This window comes from Macaca mulatta, chromosome 11, assembly GCF_049350105.2.
Source record: "Macaca mulatta isolate MMU2019108-1 chromosome 11, T2T-MMU8v2.0, whole genome shotgun sequence".
NCBI lineage: Eukaryota > Metazoa > Chordata > Mammalia > Primates > Cercopithecidae > Macaca > Macaca mulatta.
In genome coordinates this window covers 11,566,332-11,588,220 of record NC_133416.1, presented here as the reverse complement: position 1 = coordinate 11,588,220, position 21,889 = coordinate 11,566,332, and the positions used below count along the sequence as shown (strand labels likewise).

Here is a 21,889-nt window from a genome sequence, read left to right as displayed (position 1 = left end):
CATGGCATGTACCTGTAATCCTGGCTACTTGGGAGGCTGAGATGGGAGGATCCCTTGGGCCCAGGAGGTTGAGGCTGTTGAGTGATATGATTGTGCTTGTGAATAGCCACCACATTCCAGTCTGGGCCACATAGCCAGACCCCATCTCTAAAAAAACAAAAGGATACTAAATACATAAACAATAACAGTTGTTTATTATCATTATCAAGTATCATGTACTGTACCTAATTGTATGTGCTATACTTTTATGTGACTGGCAGCACAGTGAGTTTATTTGCACCTGCCTCACTACAACAGTGTTTGTGCAGTGCCTTGAGCTACAACGTCATGGAATCACCAGGCAACAGAAATTTTTTAGCTCCATTACAGTTTTATGGGAACACAGTGTATATATGGTTCATTGCTGACATAAACATTGTTATGTGTGCATGACTATATATATTTTGTCTTCCTACCATTTCCTGACATATAGCTTCTAGAACCCTTGGGATCTCCGGAGTGATAAGAGTGTGTTATGTATGCTAATGAATGACTGGTGGCTGGGGGCTCCTAGATAGTTTTAGGATCAGGGGTGGTCACCAATAAGACCAAGGCATGATTAGAGGGCTGGAATTTTCAGCCCCACCCCTCAACTCCAGGGAGGTTGAAGGTTGAGTTGATCAATGGCCATCAATGATGGCCAATGATGTTATCAATTATGCCTATGTAATGAAACTTCCATAAAAACCCAAAATAACTGGTTCCAAGAGCTTCTGGACAGCTGAACGGGTGGTGGTTTCTCACAGGTGGTGCACCTGTGTGGGGCCTGGAAAATCTGTGCACCTTCTTACATGGCTTACCCCATGCATCTTTTCCGTCTGGCCATTCATCTGTATCCTTTGTAATATTCTTTAAAATAAATGAATAAACCTTAAGTGTTTTCCTGAGTTCTGTGGGCCATCGAGCAAACTGGACCTGAGGAGGGTGTCAGGGATACCCAGATTTAAAGCCAATCAGTCAGAAACTCAGGCCACATCCTGTGCTTGGGACTGGCATTGGAAGTGGGAGACAGTCTTGCGGGACTGAGTCCTGACCTTGTGGGATCTGATGCTACCTCCAGGTAGATAGTATCAGAATTGAACTGAGTTAGAGGACACTCAGCTGGTGACCTCTGGAGAATTCACTGCAGTATCGATCGCTTGCTTGGTGTGTGAGGAAACATCCCTAGGCATTTGGTCACAAAAGCATTCTGTTATGAGAGTATAGTATGGGAGAAACAGATTTTGATTTTCTTTTCCTATTCAATCTTTTGCATTCTAGCTTACTCTTTTTGTATGTTGTTAAGGAAATCTTTGCCTAGTCCAAGGCCACAAAGTTAGTTTGCCTTAATGATTTCTTCTAGAAATTATATAGTTTTAGGTTTTACATTTAGGTTGGTAATGTATTTAACTTCTTTTTCTTTTTTTTTTAAAGAGATGATCTTGCTGTATCACCCAGGCTGGAATGCAGTGGCACCATCATAGTTCACTGTAGTCTTAAACTCCTGGGCTCAAAATCCTCTTGCCTCAGCCTTACAGCTAACTGGAACCACAGGTGAATGCCAGCATGCCTGGCCAATTAAAAAAAAAAATTTTGTAGAGATGGGGTTTCACTGTGTTGCTCAGACTTGTCTTGATCTCCTGGCCTTAAGTGATCCTCTAGCCTTGGTCTCCTGGGCTGCTGGGATTACAGGCATAAGCCACAGCATCCAGTCTGTTTTTTTTCTTTTGAGACGGAGTCTTGCTCTGTTGCCCAGGCTAGAGTGCAGTGGTGTGATCTCTGCTCACTGCAAGCTCCGCCTCCCTGGTTCATGCCATTCTCCTGCCTCAGCTTCCTGAGTAGCTGGGACTACAGGCGCCTGCCACCACGCCCGGCTAATTTTTTGTATTTTTAGTAGAGACGAGGTTTCACCATGTTAGCCAGGATGGTCTCGATCTCCTGACCTCGTGATCCGCCCACCTTGGCGCATCCAGCCTGCTTTTTTATAACTTTTATATGTGGTGTGAGGTATGGGTTGAGATTTTTTTTTCTTATAAATGCCAAATTATTTTAGAGCCATTTATTGAAATAAGTATTCTTTTCCCATTAAATTCTTTTGGGACCTATGTTGAAATTCATCAACTGATCATGAACACACAGATTTTTTTTTCAAGCCAGAGTCTCACTCTATTGCCCAGGATGGTGTACAGTGGCATGATCTCAGCTTACTGCAACCTCCTCCTCCTGGGTTCAAGTGATTCTCCTGCCTCAGCCTCCTGGGTAGCTGGGATCACAGGCATGCACCACCATGCCTGGCTAATTTTTGTATTTTTAGTAGAGATAAGGGTTCATTATGTTGGCCAGGCTGGTCTCAAACTCCTGATCTCAGGCGATCTGCTTGCCTCAGCCTCCCAAGGTGCTGAGATTACAGGTGTGAGCCACCATGCCTGGCCAACACATGGGTTTATTTCTGCATTCTCTTCTGTTCCTTTTCAAAGTATATCTATCCTGTCACTTCTACCCCATTGTAATTTTATAGTAAGTCTGTAAGTAAGACTATAGGGTAGTATAGTCCTCCAACTTTGTTTTTCTTTTTAAAAATTGTTTAATCTGTTCTTGGTCCTGTGGGTTTTACTATAGATTTTAGATAAATGCTCTTTTTATACATTTAGCATATGTGTGAATATGTTGGGGGAAATCACTGAGTTAATGGCAATATGAATTTTAAATTTTATGACAGCTTTAAATGGTCCCACCAATTTAAACTCTCCAACAATGTATAAATTTGGGTGCCTATATCTTTATACCCTCACAAGGCAGAGATAAGGTGAACCCCAGGCTCTTCATGATTATGATGACTTCATTCCTGGTTCCATTTTTGAAGGATAATGAGAGGTTTTTCCTTAGAAGGAGGTCTTTCAGATTCTTCACATTGGGACATCTACAATACACATCTTTCCCTTGCTAGTAATGCTCTCACATGGCAAAGTTTTGGTGATAGTAAAGTCTTTGTTTCTATATTAGCAATGAGAAGGGAAAGGAAATAAAGAGGAGAGAAGAAAACTCATGGCACAGAGGAAAGCATAAAAATGATGTGACGAAAGCTAAAGAAGCAGTGGTTTTCAAGGGGGAGGGAGCACTCATTAGAACAAAATGTCAAAAAGTTGTAAAGTAACATAATGAGAGGAGGGTATTCAATGGAAATGGCAATATGAAGGTCATGTTTATTATTCTTCACTGGTGTGGTGGACAGGTGAAATTTTAGCAGACTGATAATACAAGTAAGGAAGTGGAAACAATGAGTTTAGATGGTTCACAGTTTGGTTAAGACAGGAAGGAAAGAGATAATATCTAAGTAGAGTCAATATGTTGGGTCAATGTACCTTAAAATACAGATAGAAGAGAGTAGCACATTTTGTAACCTGAGGTAACAAAATTATGTCAAAAGGGAGATATTAAAAATGCATGTGGGTGTGGCTGGTTGCAGTGGTTCATGCCTGTAATCAGCACTTTGGGAGGCCAAGGCAGGCAGATCACTTAAGGCCAGGAGTTTGAGATCAGTCTGGCCAACATGGTGAAACCCCGTCTCTACTAAAAATACAAAAATTAGCTGGGTGTGGTAGCACATGCCTGTAGTCTCAGCTACTCAGGAGGCTGAGGCATGAGAATCACTTGAACCCAGGAGGTGCAGTTTGCAGTGAGCTGAGATCGCGCAATTGCACTCCAGCCTGGATGACAGAGTGAGACTTCATCTCAAAAAAAATAAAAAAATTTAAAAAAAGCATGTGAGAGAGGATCCTTTAGAGACCAAAATTCTTGAGTCAGTGGATGAATATGAAGCTGACTGGACAACTGGAAGAAGTAACCTTGGGTAGAAAGAGTGAAGAGTGCCCCTTTCCCACGGAAGAAGGAAAGATGGGTGAGGATTCTGATGGGTTTATTACAAGTGATAGGAAAATAAACTGTTCTTGCCTGGTGAACTTCATTTTCTCAGTGAAATCAAAGACAACGTCATGTACTACGAAGGAGAGAGGAAATAATAGGTTTGGGGGTCTGTGGACAGCGGAATTTTTGAATAATCACAAACGGCAAAGAGAGGCATCTGCCTGGAGGCACGACATTGCTGGGCAGCTCTGCGAGCTTGGGTGCAGCAGGAGGCCATATATTTTTAGTGATTTCAGTCTGTACTATTGCATAATTTTTGGCAGCAGGCCACATGGGATTAGTCATAAAAATAGATAAATCAAATAGCAAGAAGGATGGAGGGAGAGGATGTTACGGCGTGGTTTCAGGGGAAGAGAAAAGGTGTCAGAAAAGAGAAGTAGGCGAGAAAACCAAATAATAGGGTCCCTGAAGTGAGGGACATGTATAGGAAAAGATTTGGGAGTAATAGTGTAGGAGACGAAATAAAACATCACAGTGAACATTTTTGTACATGTATTCTGTTTTTTTGTGTTTTGAAATCATGAGCCAAAACAAATGCCAAAGCAAAAGTGTTAATAATACCAATGGATTACTTTTCAAAAAGGCTGGAGCAATTTTACTCCCGCCGGCAACGGATGACTCTACCCGACCTAGGTCCCTCTCAGCTCCATGTGTTCTCAATGTTTTAAATTCTGGCTAATTATTATTATTACTATTTTTGTGGGGAAAGAGGGATGTTATAGCTTTGTCATCATTTGTGCTTTCCAGACTACAACTGGCTTTGAGCATCTTCTCAAGTAAGTTAGTTATTTGTATTTACTCTGAGTTTCATGTTTATATCCTTTGGCTATTCAGTCTATCAGGGTTTGCTTTTTTTTTTTTGTCTTTTTTTCTTATCAATCTGTAGGCGCTCTTTGAGGCACATGCCACCTGCTTGTCAGTCATATGTGTTGCAAATATTTTATATTATTTGTTTTCTTAAAACATTATGGAGCATTTATTTTCTTTCTATTCATGCATTATAAGTTTTTTAAAAATTGTGTGTGTGTCTGTGTGTGTGTGTGTATCTGTGTGTGTCTGTGTGTGACTGTCTGTGTGTGTGTGTGTGTGTGTGTATTTTAGAGACAGGTGCTCACGGTTTTGCCCAGGCTGGAGTGCAGTGCTGTGATCATGGCTGACTGTAGCCTCGACCTCTTGTGCTCAAGTGATGCTCCTGCCTCAGCCTCCTGAGTAGCTGGGACCACAGGTGTGTATCACTGTGGATGACTTGTTTTTGTTCTTTTTTAATTGAAAAATAAAAACTGTATATATTACAACATATAACATGTTGTTTTGAAATATATATACATTGTGGAATGGGTAAATGAGCTAATTAACATATGCATTACCTCACATATTTATGTGTGTGGGGTGAGAACACTTAAAATCTATTTTCTTTTTCTTTTTTAAAAAAGATGTTTATTTGGCCGGGCACGGTGGCTCAAGCCTGTAATCCCAGCACTATGGGAGGCCGAGATGGGCCGATCATGAGGTCAGGAGATCGAGACCATCCTGGCTAACATGGTGAAACCCCATCTCTACTGAAAAATACAAAAAATTAGCCAGGCGTGGTGGTGGCGCCTGTGGTCCCAGCTACTCGGGAGGCTGAGGCAGGAGAATGGCGTAAACCGGGGAGGTGGAGCTTGCAGTGAGCTGAGATCCGGCCACTGCACTCCAGCCTGGGCGACAGAGCGAGACTCCGTCTCAAAAAAAAAAAAAAAAAAAGATGTTTATTCGGCATCACGATCAGACTATTCCATTTAGCAATCCACAGCATGGGTGCAAAAAAAAAAAAAAGTCTACACTAAAACCCTTGGTTGAATGCTTTTATACTTTCCACAGAACAGAAACTAAAATAACCTGTTATACAATTAGTCACGAACACAGTCCTCAAGTTTTTTGCCCATACACATGAGTATTTGTGTAAAACATATCTTCTTTGTAGCAGCTAGGCCTTGCCACCACTGTGCTTGGCTGAGTTCACAAATCTGTTGTTACCTGTAGCTTCCCTGTCACTTCTCTGGCTCTCCTGTCCTGCTAAGCTTTGTTTCCTAATTAAAATCTTCTGCCACTGCCATAGCTACTGTTGCTACTAGAACCGCCATAGGCACCTTGGTTTCTTGGTTTGGTCAAGTATTGGCCTCCACCACCACAGGGGCCAGAGCTTCTGACTCCAAAGATTTCTCCCTTCATGGGTCCAAAATTTGAAAACTGATTGTTGTAATTGCCAAAATCATCGTAGCTTCCACCACCTCCCAAATTGCTTCCATCATTACCAAATCCATTATAGCCATCCCCACTGCCACCATATCCACCACCACCATGGCTGCCACCAAAGCCATCACGACCGTGAAGTTTTCTCCACTACCAAAGTTGTCACTCCCACCAAAACCACCTCCACAACCACCGCCAAAGTGTCCAGAACCACTTCGACCTCTTCGGCTAGATGAATCACTAGCCATCTCTTGCTCTGACAGCGCCTTCCTAACTTCACAGTTGTGGTCATTCACAGTATGGTATTTCTGAATGACAGTCTTATCCACCGAGTCATGGTTGTCAAAGGTTACAAAAGGCAAAACCCCCTTTTTTGCCACTGCCTCAGTCAGTCATGATTTCAATCACTTCAATTTTTTCAAACTGTTCAAAATAATCTCTTAGGTGATGTTCTTCAGTGTCTTCTTCTTCTTTTCTTTTTTTCTTTTTTTTTTTTTTGAGGCAGAGTCTGGCTCTGTCACCCAAGCTGGAGAGAAATAGCATGATTTTGGCTCACTGCAACCTCTGCCTCACGGGTTCAAGCGATTCTCCTGCCTCAGCCTCCTGAGTAGCTGGGACTATAGGCGTGCGCCACCACGCCCGGGGAATTTTTGTATTTTTAGTAGAGATGGGATTTCACCATTTTGGCCAGGATGGTTTCGATCTCTTGACCTCTTGAACCCCCGCCTCGGCCCCGCAAAGTGCTGGGATTACAGGAGGCTTCGGTGTGTTCTTTCATGCCATCAAGAAACATCTTTTTCACAGTGAAGTGGGCACCTGGTCTTTGACAATCTTCTCTTGAGACAGCTCTCTTTGGTTCCACAACTCTTCCATCCACCTTGTGTGGCCTTGCATTCATGGCTGCATCCACCTCCTCCACAGTGGCATAGGTGACAAGCCCAAAGCCCCTGGAGCGCTTGGTGTTTGGGACTCTCATTACCACACAGTCCTGAGCATTCCCCAGGCTCACAGTGGCTCCTCAGGCTCCCATTGGTTGTTTCAAAGCTCAGCCCTCCAATGAAGAGCTTCCTCAGCTGGTCAGGGTCTTTAGGAGACTCTGACTTAGACATGACGGCAGGGAGAAGAGAGTCTTTAACGACGCTTCCTCGGTGGCGTCCGAGGGCAGAAAGGCAAAATCTATTTTCTTAGCAATTTTCAAGAATACAGTACATTGTGTGTGTGTGTGTGTGTGTGTGTGTTTTAATTTTTTATTTATTTTTATTTTTTTTAGATGGAGTTTCACTTTTGTTGCCCAGGCTAGAGTGCAATGGTGCGATCTCGGCTCACTGCAACTTCTGCCTCCCGGACTCAAGCGATTCTCCTGCTTCAGCCTTCCAAGTAGCTGGGATTACAGGCGTGCACCACCAGGCCTGGCTAATTTTTGTATTTTTAGTAGAGACGGGGTTTCACCATGTTGGCCAGGCTGGTCTTGAACTCCTGATCTCAAGTGATCCATCTGCGTTGGCCTCCCAAAGTGCTGGGATTCCAGGCGTGAGCCGCGCCCCCGGCCTGAATAAGCTGTTATTAACTACAGTTACTTCGTTGCACAATAGACCTCTTGAACTTATTCCTCCTCTCCAACTGAAATTTGGTATATTTTGAAGAATATCTCCCCAATCCCCCCTCCTCATTTTAAGTTTTAACAAAGTCAAAACTGTCATTGTTTTCCCCTTATTGTGGATTTTGGTATTCCACCTAGAATTGCCTGCTTGGGATTTTACTTGTATTTTTCCAAATTTTTTTTTCTAATAAGTTTATATTTTTAATTAATTTATTTATTTGAGACAGTCTCTCTCTGTTGCGCAGGCTGGAGCGCAATGGCATGATCTCGGCTCACTGCAACCACCTCCGCCTCCCGGGTTCAAGCGATTCTCATGCCTCAGCCTCCCAAGTAGCTGGGATTACAGGCACGTGCCACCACACTCGGCTAATTTTTGTATTTTTAGTAGACACGGGATTTCGCCATATTGGCCAAACTCCTGACCTCAGGTGATCCACCCGCCTTGGCCTCCCAAAGTGCTGAGATTACGGTGTGAGCCACTGTGCCCTGCCCTCTCTTAAACTGGCTTTAATTATTATTTGGTTTCACATTTTGATCTGTAGTTAATTTTTGCAGTTGTGATATCTAACTTGGAAGAGAGAAGATGGACTGAGTTCTGGGCAAAGTCTTGGATTATTGAGAGGGAAGGAAAAAGTTTGAAGATGAAAGTGATGAGAAGGGGTAGTGGATGGGGTGGGCAGGTGGCATGTGCCTCAAAGAAGCCATTTTTTGGGGGTATTGTTTTTATTGTGATAAAGTGTACATAATATGAAGTTTATCACTTTAACCATTTCTAAGTGTATAATTCAGTGACATTAATTACGTTCACCCTGTTGTGCAGGCATTATCACTATCCATTAAAGGAACCATTGTTTTTTTTTTTTTTTGAGATGGAGTCTGGCACTGTCGCTCGGGCTTGAGTGCAATGGTGAGATCTTGGCTCATTGCAAGCTCCACCTCCTGGGTTCACGTAATTCTCCTGCCTCAGCCTCCCAAGTAGCTGGGATTACAGCGGCCTGCCACCACACCTGGCTAATTTTTTGTATTTTTAGTAGAGACAGTGTTTCACTATGTTGGCCAGACTGGTCTACGAACTCCTGACCTTGTGATCTGCCGCCCCTTGGCCTCCCAAAGTGCTGGGATTACAGGCGTGAGCCACTGTGCCCAGCCTAAAGGAACCATTTTTCTATGATGAAGAAACAATGGTCTGGAGTCAGCAAGGAAAACAACAATAACAAAAATGCTGACTTTCCTCTCTTCCACTACTTCCACTCTCGTTGCAACTTAGTAGCCTCATTTTGTGAGGAGATAATTTTTAAGAAACAGTTGGCTTGTAGTTAAGGCAAAGAGAAGTGGGGATGTTCTGTGTAAAGGTTGACGAGATAGGGTGACCTGTTTTCAATTTAACAAGTATTGCAGTGAGCACACCAGATGGGATCTCCCGGCAGGGGGTAGTGAGAGAATGGTCAAATTGTGGAGGCCTAGGTTGCAACGGCATGAGAGTGTGGGCAGAAATTAATTTTACAATTTTAGAATTAATTCTTTTTGGGGATTTCCCTCCAGGGCTGCTGCACGTGGCGAGGGCTCAACCCCCCAGACACTCCTGTGAGGCCGCTGGTCACCCAGGGGCACCTTTCAGCTGGGAGGAGCAAATGCCCTTTCTCTTCAGAGCTAAAAAACTCAGTCTCATTTAGCTATGAAAACAACAGTTCAGTTCCTCACGCAAATGCACACAGACAAACTGAATCAAGATAAATTTTAGGAGAAAAAGCAATAGAGAACTCCCTTTAGAATGCATCTCTGAAGTAGAATTGGGATCCTTAAACAACAATTTCCTAGGAGAAAACCAGCTCAGAATAAATCAAGGACCGTCAACCAAAGGGAGGTCTGGGGCTCGGGGGGACTTACTAGTTCCACCAGGAGAGAAACTTGAACTCAGTGGGACTTCGATGGGCCCCTGCTGGGACCTTAGCTCTGGATTCGGGCTAGTCTTTCAGCGTCCTGAGTCTTCTCTGAGGCCCCGTGTATTTGGGCGCCAAAATATTGTCAACAAAAATAGTCAAACTCTGTAAAACATTTTAAGAGATTTATTCTGAGCTACATATGAGTGACCATGACCCATGACACAGCCCTCAGGAGGTCCTGAGAACATATACCTAAGGTAGTCGGGGCACAGCTTAGTTTCATATGTTTCAGGGAGGCATGAGACGTCAATCAAATACACTTAAGAAATACATTGGTTTCATTCAGGAAGGTGGGACAACTCAAAGTAAGGGCTTCCAGGCTACAGGTAAATTTAAATATTTTCTGGCTGATAAATTGGTTGAGTTTGTCTGACTCATATTAATTTCTTGACAAAGTACCATAAACCTGGTGGCTAAAGCCAGCAGAAATGTATTGTTTGATAGGTCTGGAGGCCCAAAGTCAAGGTGTTGGCAGGGTTGCTTCCTTCTCGGGGAGAATCTGTTCCATGCATCTCTCCCAGCTTCCAAGAGCCCCATGTATTCTTTGGATTGTAACCGATCACTCAAATCCTCTGTCTTCAAATGGCATTTTCCCTGTGTCTTTTTTCACATGATTGTCTTCTTATAAGGACACCCGTCATATTGGATTAGGGGCCCACAGTACTCCACAATGACCTCATCTTTAATTACATCTTCAACAACCCGATTCCCAAAGAAGGTCACATCCTGTGGTACTGAGGGTTAGGGCTTCAGCATATCTTTTTTGGGGAGACATAGTTCAACCCACAACAAAGACCTGAGATCGACAGAAAGGAGTGTTCAGGTGAAGATAAAGGATTGTGGAGACCAAGTTTTATTGTGCAGAGGAATCTCTCAGATAGCAGACTTCAGAGAGACAGCAGGTTGTGAAATGTTTCTTATCAGACCTAAAAGGGTGCCTTGCTCTCAGTTGATTATCTCCTGGATCTGAAAAGGAAGGAAGGAAAACAAAGGGGAAAGGGGATTCTGTGGATTTTTCCCAGAAGAGACTTTGCAGGGCAACTTCAAGGTGCGGCCAGGAAATATATTTTGGGGTGAAATACTTTTTCATTGTCTTGTAATGTTATGCCAGAGTCAGATTGAAAAGTAAGTCACGATACGTAGGGTCAAATAAAACCCATCTGATGAGAATTTATGGTTTGTAGGGCATGATTCCCTAGACCCCTTAGGTAAGAATTTGGGCAAGATAAAAAATCAGAGCTTAGTCCTCCGTACCAAAATCTATATGAATCAGGGTTCTCCAGAGGGACAGAATCAATAGGATATAGAAAGAGATTCATCATGAGGAATTGGCTCATATGATTTTGGAAGCTGAGAAGTCCCACAGTCTGGTATCTGCAAGCTGGAGACTCAGGAAAGCTGGTGATGTAGTCCAGTCCAAGCCCCAAATTCTGAGAACCAGGAGAACTGATGGTGTGAGTTCTAGTCTAAGTCCAAATGCCTGAGAACTAGAGGTCTGATGGTATAAGTTCCAGTCAAGTTTGAAGACCCGAGAACCAGGAGTGCTGATGATGTAAGTCACAGTCCGAGGGCAGAAGAAGATTGGTATCCCACCTCAAACAGTCAGCAGAGGGAGAGACGGGGGGCGAAAGAGAGAGAGAGAGAGAGAGAGAAAGAGAAAGAGAGAGAACTGTCCCTTCCCTTGTCTTTTTGTTCTGTTCAGACTTTCACTTAATTGGATGATGCTCAACCCCGTAGGGCATCTGCTCTAGTCAGTCCGCTAATGTAAATACTAATCTCTAGTGGAAACATCTGAACAGACACACTCAGAAGTAATACTTAACCAGGTATCTGGATATTTCATGGCCCTGTTAAGCTGACACATAAAATTAATCATCACAGAAGCTCACCTATGATTAATTGATTTTTTTGAGGGTGCAAAAAGCTACTCAGTGATGAGTATAACAAAATATTAGAAAGAGATTATTTTTTGGTTGACTCAGAATTTTGGCTAAAATCTAAAGCAGAGAACAATAGGTGTTAAGAAATCCTATATTCCAAAGAGAGTTCTTAGCATATCCTACAGGACTTTGCAAAACTGGTCTAAGGACAATTGCCAACAGACTATATCAGGAAAAGATAGAGACTTAATGAAGTCACCGTTGCAAAATTATGACAGTAGAGAAAACTGACATAGTCCACTCCATTTTGCTTCTAAGCTACAAGATGTCTTTGGTGATTCCTCAGTTTGGCCAAAGTAACTTCGGGAGGCACTTAATTTATACTTTAACCTTAAAGCAAAGATGATAATAGCCCTTTCCTAAAACTAAACCACCTCTGTACAACCAATGAAAGGCCACAGGTTGGGATTATGAGAGGGGCCTGAATTCTGCTGAAATGTAGGCAAAGTTAAATGATAACCAGCCATTGTTCTGGAGGTCACAAGATTTGTAACTTCCCCAATTACTCCTACAGATAACATCTACTATTATAGAACCCAAGACTGGCCTTTTGAGATATTTTTCAGACTGTTACATTTCTCAAGACCAGCTGACTCGAGCCAGACCTGCAACTCATGAGTCAATCAGTCCTGCGGCCCTACCCAGAGGCAACTCAGTGCCTGAAGACTATTTTTCATACCCCTATGATTTGACCCCAATCAATCAATATTCCCCATTCTCTAGCCCTCTGACCACCAACTATCCTTTAAAACCCCTAAACTTCGAGCCTTCAGGGAGACTGATTTGAGTGATACTTCTGGTTCTACTCCATGAGTTAGCCTCCTGTCAATCAAACTCTTTCTTTACTGCTGTGCCGTAGTCTCAGTGAATTGCTGTTGCCCGTGCAGAGGGCAGGAAGAACCTGCTGGTGATTACATGATTGCAGAGACAAATTCTTTCAAAGAATTTGTGAATTGAAAGATTGCTGGCGTCTGGTGTGGTGGCTTACACTTGTAACCCCAGCACTTTGGGAGGCCAAGGCGGGAAGATTGCTTGAGCTTAGGAGTTCAAGACTGGCCTGGGGAACATAGCAAGTCGTCATCTCTAACAAAAATAAAAAAATAAAAAAGTTAGCTGGGCATGGTGGTGCATGTCTGTAGTCCCAGCTACCAGGGAGGCTGAGGTGAGAGAGGATTGCTTGAGACTGGGAGATAGAGGCTACAGTGAGCTACAATCGTACCACTGCACTCCAGCTAGGGTGACAGAATGAGACTCTTAAAACAAATCAAAAAGGATGACTGGGGTATATCCCCTCCCACCCTGATTCCAAGTGAGAGGTGAAACAAGAGGGCACTTTGGAGAGATTGGGCGCTGCTTGCTGAAGGTGGACAGAGTCTTACTCCTTGACTCTACGCTTGCTTGACTACGGGAGCTTGTAAATTTGAGACAGCATGGAGAACAAAAAAGTGTTTGGAAGAACGTGACCTATGTCCCTTATTGAAGAGGACAAAGACACTTCTGTGTGACTATTGTTTAGAGAGGCCCAGTGGTGAGAAGTTAGCAGAAGTTACACCTGATGACAGGGTGAGGTGCGGTGGCTTCAAGGTGCAGCTTTGTTATTTGGTGAGCGGGTATATGAGCTCCCCTCATCCCAGAAGAAGCGGATGTGGGTTTCAGTCCTCTACGAAGGGCTTCATCCAAGCGGACTCCCTATTGCTGAGGAGAGCCTACAAGAAAAAAGCCATGTTGGATGCTTCACTAGAAGTTGAGAGCTAAGGTAAAGTCACAGGAGTTCTTCCAGAGAGCATCTCACCTGTATCGGGGAATGATGCCCTGCAGAAATTCCCCAGGGAGGCATCTCTGTGTAGGATTTCCTAAGACCCATCGAAGGACACCATGAGGGACAATTGGTGTTTGTGTATTGTACCAGTCAGGTTTCAACCAGAGAAGCAGAACCAGGAGAAGAGATACACACAGTCATGCACTGCATAATGATGTTTTGGTTAACAATGGATCACATATCTGACATAAGAATATCCGTAAGATTATAATGAAGGTGAAAAATTCCTAGTGACATCCTATCTCTAGGGACATCATAGCTGTCACAACATCACAGCACAACACATTGCTCGTTACTCGTGTTCGTGGTGATGCTGGTGTAAACAAACCTACTTCACTGCCAGTTGTGTAAAAACTATAGCACATACGGTTATGTATGATACCGAAAACCTGACGACAATACGTGCCTCTGTTATTGATTTATGTACTTAACATACTATACTTTTTTTTTTTTTTTTTTTTTGAGATGGAGTTTCACTCTTGTCACCCAGGCTGGAGTGCAATGGTGTGATCTCGGCTCACTGCAACCTCTGCCTCCCAGGTTCCAGGGATTCTCCTGCCTCAGCCTCCCGAGTAGCTGGGATTACAGGCATGCACTATCATGCCTGGCTCATTTTTTGTATTTTTAGTAGAGACGGGGTTTCACCATGTTGGCCAGGCTGGTCTCAGACTCCCAACCACAGGTGATCTGCCCGCCTCGGCCTCCCAAAGTGCTGGGATTACAAGTGTGAGGCACCGCACCTGGCCATTATACTTTTTATTGTTATTTTAGAGTATGTTCTTTATATTTATCTATAAAAAAATTAGTTAATTGTAAAACAGTCTCAGGCAGGCCCTTCAGGAGGTTTTCCAGAACAAGGCATTGTTATCACAGGAAAGGACAGCCTCATGAGTGTTATTGCCCCTGAAGACCTCCCAGTGGGACAAGATGAGGAAGCAGAATAGTGATATTGATGATCCTGACGCTGTGTAGGCTTAGCCTAATGAATGTGTTTGTGTCTTAGTTTTTAACAAAACTATTTAAAAAGTAAAAAAAAATTAAATAGTAAAAAGCTTATATAATAAGAATATAAAGAAAGAAAATATTTTTGTATAGCTGTACAATACATTTGTGTGGTAAACTGTGTGTTAATACAAAAAAGTGAAGTAGTTTGGAGATTTCTCAAAGAACTTAAGACAGAACTACCTTGGAACCAACCCGAATGTCCATCAATGATAGACTGGATAAAGAAAATGTGGCACATATACACCATGGAATACTATGCAGCCATAAAAAAGGACGAGTTCATGTCCTTTGCGGGGACGTGGATGAAACTGGAAACCGTCATTCTCAGCAAACTGTCACAATAACAGAAAACCAAACACCGCATGTTCTCACTCATAAGTGGGAGTTGAACAATGAGAACACATGGACACAGGGAGGCCCATCACACACCAGGGCCTGTCGGGGGGTAGGGAACTAGGGGAGGGATAGCACTAGGAGAAATACCTAATGAAGGTGACGGGTTGATGGGTGCAGCAAACAAACATGGCACGTGTATACCTATGTAACAAACCTGCACATTCTGCACATGTACCCTGGAACTTAAAGTAAGAAAACAAAAAACAAAAAACAAAAAAGACAGAATTACCATTCAACCCAGCAGTCTCATCCCTGGGTATATACCCAAAGGAATATAAATTGTTCTACCAAAAATGCACATGCATGTGCAGGTTCATTGCAGCACTATTCACAATGGCAGAGACATGGAATCGACCTAGACGCCCCTCAGTGGTGAACTGGATAAAGAAAGTGTGGTACATATACACCATGAAATACTATACAGCTGTAAAAAAGTAAAATCATGTTCTTTGCAGCAACATGGATGGAGCTGGAGGCCATTATCCTAAGCAAACTAATGTAGGAACAGAGAACCAAATACCACGTGTTCTCATTTGTAAGTGGGAGCTTACATTCAGTATACAGGGAGGCAGAAGTGTATACATTCAGTATACAGGGAGGCAGAGTGGAACAAAAGACACCGAGGCCTACTTGAGAGTGGAGGTTGGGAGAGAGTGAGGATGGAAAAACTGCCTCTTGGGTACTGTGTTCATACCTGGGTAACGAAATCATTTGTACACGAAACCCCCACAACATGCAATTTACCTATGTAACAAACCTGCACATGTACCCACTGAACCTAAAATAAAAGTTAACAAAAAAAGGAAAAAGTTTATCAAGTAAAAAAGTTAGAATAAGCTAAGGTTAATTTACTACTGAAGAATTTATGACTTCACTTCACGGGAGGTGCGGCCTGACTGTGAGCCAGCTGGGCAGCCTCAGCTGAGAGTGCACTGGTGGCCGTGGCCCTCCTTAGGAGACCACCAGATCACCTCTTACTGTGGCCTCACCGTGGCGACCTATGGGCAGACCTGCATGTGGCCAGTGTGTATTTCTTCATCATATGTTAACCTTGGCAAAGCTGCCAGAGATATTTTTAACAAAGGATTTGGTTGGGGGTTGGTAAAACTGGATGTGAGAACAAAGTCATGAAGTGCTGTGGGATTCTCAACATCTGGTTCGTTTCATACAGACACTGGAAAAGCTTTTGGGGTCTTGGAGACCAAATATAAACGGTGTGAGTATGGTGTGACTTTCCCAGAAAAATGAGACGCTGATAATACTCTGGGAACAGAAATCACAATTGGACCAGATTTGTCAAGGTTTGAAACTAATATTTGATACCACCTTCTTTGCAATCACAGGAAACAAAAGTGGTAAAATCAAGTCCTCTTGCAAGAGGGAGTGCAGAAACCTTGCTTGTGATGTTAAGTTTGATTTTGCTGGACCTGCAATCTGTGCTTCAGCTGTCTTTGATTACGAAGGCTGGCTTGCTGGGTACCAGATGACCACTGACAGTGCGAAGTCAAAGCTGACAAGGAATAACTGGATAGGGGACTTCGAGCTTCACACTAATAACAATAATGGGACAGAATTTGGACGCTTAGTTTATCAGAAGGTATGTGACAATCTTGACACTTCCGTACACTTTGCTTGGACATCAAGTACCAACTGTACTCATTTTGTCATTGACACTAAATATCAGTTGCATTTCACTGCTTCTGTTTTTGCAAAAGTCAACAATTCTAGTTTAATCGGAGTGGAAAGAAAGAGACTTCATTTACACGCAGACTCTGAGGCCTGCTGTGAAGCTTGCACTTTCTGCTCTGCTAGATAAAAAGCACATTAATGCAGGAGGCCAAACACCTGGGTTTGTCCTGGAGTTGGAGACTTAATCCAGTTGAAAGAAATGGCAATGGATATCAGAAGATTTGGCTTTAACACATTTTCATTATGACCAACAGACTCTCCCCACAAAGAAGGTGATCAAAACAAAGGATCTAAACAAGAGCTATATTTTAAATATTTAAACAGCTACTCATTAGCTGGTTTCTAGTTGAATTGGTTATGTATCTAGTTACCAATATGCTGTAACCATGCAGCCATCTATATATTATTTAAGTATATTTAACTGTTAAATGCACTACCCACCAATCATGAAATAAACCTTTATGAAAACCATAGAAAAAAAATTTTAAATGAATTTAGTGTAGCTTCAGTATTACAGTGTGTATAAAGTCTACAGTAATGTACAGTAATGTCTTAGCCTTTCACATTCACTCACCACTCACTGACTCACCCAGAGCAACTTCCAGTCCTGCAAACCCTGTTCATGGTAAGAGCCCTATCGAGGTGTACCATAAATATTTTATACTGTATTTTGATGGTACCTTTTCTATGTTTAGATACATTTAGATACACAAATATGTGCCATTTTGTTACAATTGCCTACAGTAACATGCAGTCCAGGTTTGCTGCCTAGGAGCAATTGGCTATACCACACAGCCCAGGTGTGGAGTAGGCTATCCCATCTAGGTTTGTGTAAATACAATCTATGACCTTTGCACAAAACAACGTTGCTTAGGGTTACATTTATCAGAACATATCCCTGTAATTCAGTGAGACCTGGCTGTGTTAAAAGATGTACAGCAGTGGCTCATGCCTGTAATCCCAGTGCTTTGGGAGGCCAAGACAGGAGGCTTGCTTGAGGCCAGGAGTTTGAGACCAGCCTGGGCAGCATAGTGGGACTCCCCAGTCCTTAAAGAAATAAAAAAATTGGCTGGGTGTGGTGGTGCTTGCCTATTGTCCTACCTATTAAGGAGGCTGAGGCTGGAGACTCGCTTGAGCTCAGGAGTTCAAGATGGCAGTAAGCTGTGATTGTGCCACAGCACTCTAGCCTGGGCAACAGAGTAAGATCCTGCAAGGAATTGGCTCACGGCTGGGCAATTCCAAAATTCACAAGGCAGGCTGCCAGGAAGGGCAGGCTGGGACTCTATAGCAGAGGCCGAAGCTGCTGAAGCTGCTGTCTATGGGTAGAAATTCATGTTTATCAGGGAAGCCTTAATACCACTCTTAAGACCTTTCAACTGATATTGAACCAATTTCACCTAGATTATCTAGGATACTTTCCCTTCCTTAAAATCAACTGGTTATGGGCTTTAATACAAAATACCTTCAATAAATATCTAGATTAGTGTTGGATTGAGTAGCGGGGGACTATTGCCTAGCAAAGTTGACACATCAAAAAACCATCCCAGGTATCTTCCACAAAATCATGGCCAGATAACAATAGTACCAGAGCAAGACTTTTCCTTTTTCTTTGAATTCCGCATCTCTTGAGGCTGGAGGGCAGCAGCACTTACCCACTGCTGGTTTGTGAGAGCTGTATGTAGAGGAGAACAAAAATGAGCCGGGCGTGGTGACAGGCAACTGTAATCCCAGCTACTCAGGAGGCTAAGATAGGAGAATCGGAGAATCGCTTGATTCTCCACCTGGGAGGTGGAGGCTGCAGTGAGCAGAGATCGTGGACTGTACTCCAGCCTGGGTGACAAAGTGAGACTCCGTCTCAAAAAAAAAAAAAAAAAAAAAATTGAAACAAAGAATGAATTGGTTATAAGAATAACATTTTAATTTAGACTGGATTAAACTTTATCAGATAGTCAAATGAGACTGTTAGAGTAGCTTGAATTTATTAGAAGAGCTAACTGATTTGTCTGATAAGTTGTCCAAGGGTATGGAGGCTCTGGTTGGAGAATAAAGCTCTTTCCTGATTGTAATATATGAATTCTGTTCATTCAATAAGTTGGTCACACGTATAAAGTAGATGATTGCTAAATAAAACATTAGTTATTACACTCAAGGCTTATCTCTTTACCTCCGCATCTATTCTCTTTGTCCTCTCTCATTTGTTGTTTTTGATGGCCATTCTCTGCTTTTGCCGAGAACAGAAGAATGAGAAAACCAGCTTAGATTGCGTATGTGAAATATTAGGAAGTGAGATTGTGTTTTCCTTCTCTGATAACTTTACAAATAGAATGATTAAAAAGTATTTTTCTCTAATAATCTGTGTACACAGAAACTTAGGATTGACCAAACGATCTTATTTGTTCTTGACATATGTATAATTTTATGTTTTTTTAAAAAACTTTTTTTTCTATTCATGACCTTTTCCTCTGTTTCTTCTTCCTTATGACACCACTTTAACAACTGATGTCTTACTACACAGTGCTCTCATTATCTCATTATAGGATTTAACTGCCCTCTTTTGGTCAATGCCAGTAATTGCACTATTAATGACAGTTGCTAAAGCAGTCAGTCCAGTGACTTTTCAGAGGGTGCTGAGATTACAGATTCTCTCCCAGGATTCTTTCTTTCTTTGTTTAGTAGCCAATCAAGGGTAAAGTCTCTTCTATTCAATCACTAGAGGAAAAAACATTTTCTTACTAACTTGATTCTAGAAAAATTTGTGCATTCTTTTTATAATGCTCAGACATAAATAGTTCATTAGTGGCCATTCGATTATTTCCTTTGTTATTGTACATTTCCAAGATAGATTATTTGATTCGCAAAAATGCCTGTGCAATGCATTCAGGTTATTGCCAGCTATGGACCCTACTAGAATGACAGTGAGTAAGAAAGAAAAAAGAAATGATACCTTTCAGTAAGAAGGAAAATGGAACTATCAATAATAGAAGGCTAATTAGTAAAGAAAAAGACAAGAGAAGATAAGACTGAGAAACACTTCAGATTCTTAATAAAAAGAAGGCACTCAATTATAGGAAAGTAAACTTTCTGAAAAGTAGGAGAGAAGTAGGATCGTGGTAATTTTGCTACCATTTTGAAATGGTCCATGATCATGAATATACGATTTCAGTATATGGCACAGACTCATCACAGAATCACACAGTGCTAAGTTCCTAGGCCTTGTCTGTCATCAAACAATAATATATAATTTAACTTCTCTCACCTCATCTTGACAGATAAATACCATACTATATCCATTTTTCTGTTTAAGTGCCTTCTGTGTTGGGCTATCCATCGGAAAATCTTTCCTCAGAATTTTGTAGGACTCATTAGGCTACAAATCAGGAGGTTCTTCACCATTGATGGTTTGGATCTATAAGAAGGACACTTTTGTATTGTTCAACCTAGATATTTATTGTCCTGTCATGAAATAGCAATGATATATTTGGAATGTCGGCTAGCTTTGCTGCCCAGTGCCTCCCTCCCGTCTTCATCTCTGATATTTTTACTAAAACTTACTTTTATTTAGAATGTAATTTTTCTGAATCACTTTCAGATTCTGTGCTTTTATACACGATTGTGTGGTCTGTGACATCACAGGACATTTTCTAAAAGGATGCCTCGCTGTTGTCTCTGGGGCTGTTTTGCAAACTGTTGAAAACCATTCTGCAGCTCTTCATGCTCAAAATGATTTGATCTTACAAGAACTTATCGCTGAAAGATTTCAAGAAACAACTAGAATTACAGATTCCTTTTTCAACTGCTTATTAAATGGTTTGTTGATTGGAACACTGAGAGATGGTGGTTGTTCAATGGGAATGTCAATGGAAAAACAACTAAGATTATGCATGAAGAGGGAAAGGCAAGTAAATCATGACCACGGCCCACCTGACAGCAACTGTGCAAAATGCTGTGGCAGACTGTTTCCAAAGATGCATATCACTGCATATCTTCCAACAGACATACCCTTTAAAAACAACTTTATTGCCAGGTGTGGTGACTCATGCCTGTAATCTTAGCATTTTGGGAGGCTGAGGCGGGTGGATCATCTGAGGCCAGGAGTTCAAGACCAGCCTGGCCAACATGGTGAAACCCCGTCTCTACCAAAAATACAAAACTTAGCCAGGCAAGGTGGCTCATGCCTGTAATCCCAGCTACTCAGGAAGCCGAAGCAGGAGAATCACTGGTGAAAGTGCGAAACTCCATCTCAAAAACAAACAAAACCAAAAACTTGGTTGAGATGTAATTTATGTACCGTAAACTGCACCTGTTTGACATGCATATCTTAATGCACCACAGGAATTTTTGCCATGTGTCCTTGACACTGCTTCTCCAAGAATTCCAGTCTATTTTTACTATTCTTGAATCCAGTCCAGCCCTGTGACTCACTTGACCAACAGAGTGGTGTGGAGCTGGTGTTGTGTGTCTTGTAGAGCTAGGTTATAGAAGCCTTGCAACTTCCACTGTCTCTTGACACATTTGCATTTGGGATGCCTGACCTGCCTTGTAACAAGTGTTACTGGAGTACTTGCTGGAGAGACTAGGTAGAGAGGACCTAAGTCTATTTGGAGGGTGAGAGAGGTCAAGTTGTCCCAGTATCCTAGTCAAATCTTCAGGTAATTCCAGCTCTAGGTATTCTCTAACTGCTTGGGGTACCCCACGGGAGACCTCTCACCTTACCCCAGCCAACCACAGAACCATGAGAACTAAGAAAATGATAAGTGCTTTAAACTGCTAAGTTTTGGAGTGGTTGGCACGAAACAATTTATCACCAAAACAGAGATTGGTACTATGAAAGGCTAATGATTTCACAAAAATCTAAGGTATGTGGTATTGGTTTGGGGACCAGGTGATGAGAAGAATCTGGAAGGGCCTCTAAGAAATTCTTTGTAAAGGCTGGAAGGACAAGGAATACATTTTTTATTGGGAGCTAGAAAAAAGGTCGCTTGTGTAATGTAGTGGCAGAAAGTTTAGCAATGCTTCAGCCTGTGATAAGGTGACTAAGGAAGTATCCACCTAGGATGTTGAATGTACCAGCTGGTTTCTTTCAGCTGCATGTGATAAGGTAAAGTTGGAGATGAACTAAAGAAGTAACTGCTCAGTTTTCAACTAGAATCTAGAGAAAACACATTTCTTAGCCAGATATTTTAGGATTGAAAAGAAAACTGTTTCTCATCTCCATTATCTTCCAGTAAAAGATGATTAAAGTAATAAACGACAACAGAGCAAAAGAGCAAATTCAGGGCACTGCCACTAAAAGTATGGCCTCAGGGTCAAGATTTCAAGATTA

General features: G+C 42.2%; 2 pseudogenes; one reads left to right on the top strand and one right to left on the bottom strand.

Annotated features, from left to right (window-relative positions):
- Positions 1-5,800: 5,800 nt before the first annotated feature.
- On the bottom strand, positions 5,801-7,296 carry LOC722273 (heterogeneous nuclear ribonucleoprotein A1-like; annotated as a pseudogene).
- Positions 7,297-14,439: 7,143 nt separating this feature from the next.
- Positions 14,440-18,648, top strand: LOC144332786 (non-selective voltage-gated ion channel VDAC2 pseudogene; annotated as a pseudogene).
- Positions 18,649-21,889: the final 3,241 nt, after the last annotated feature.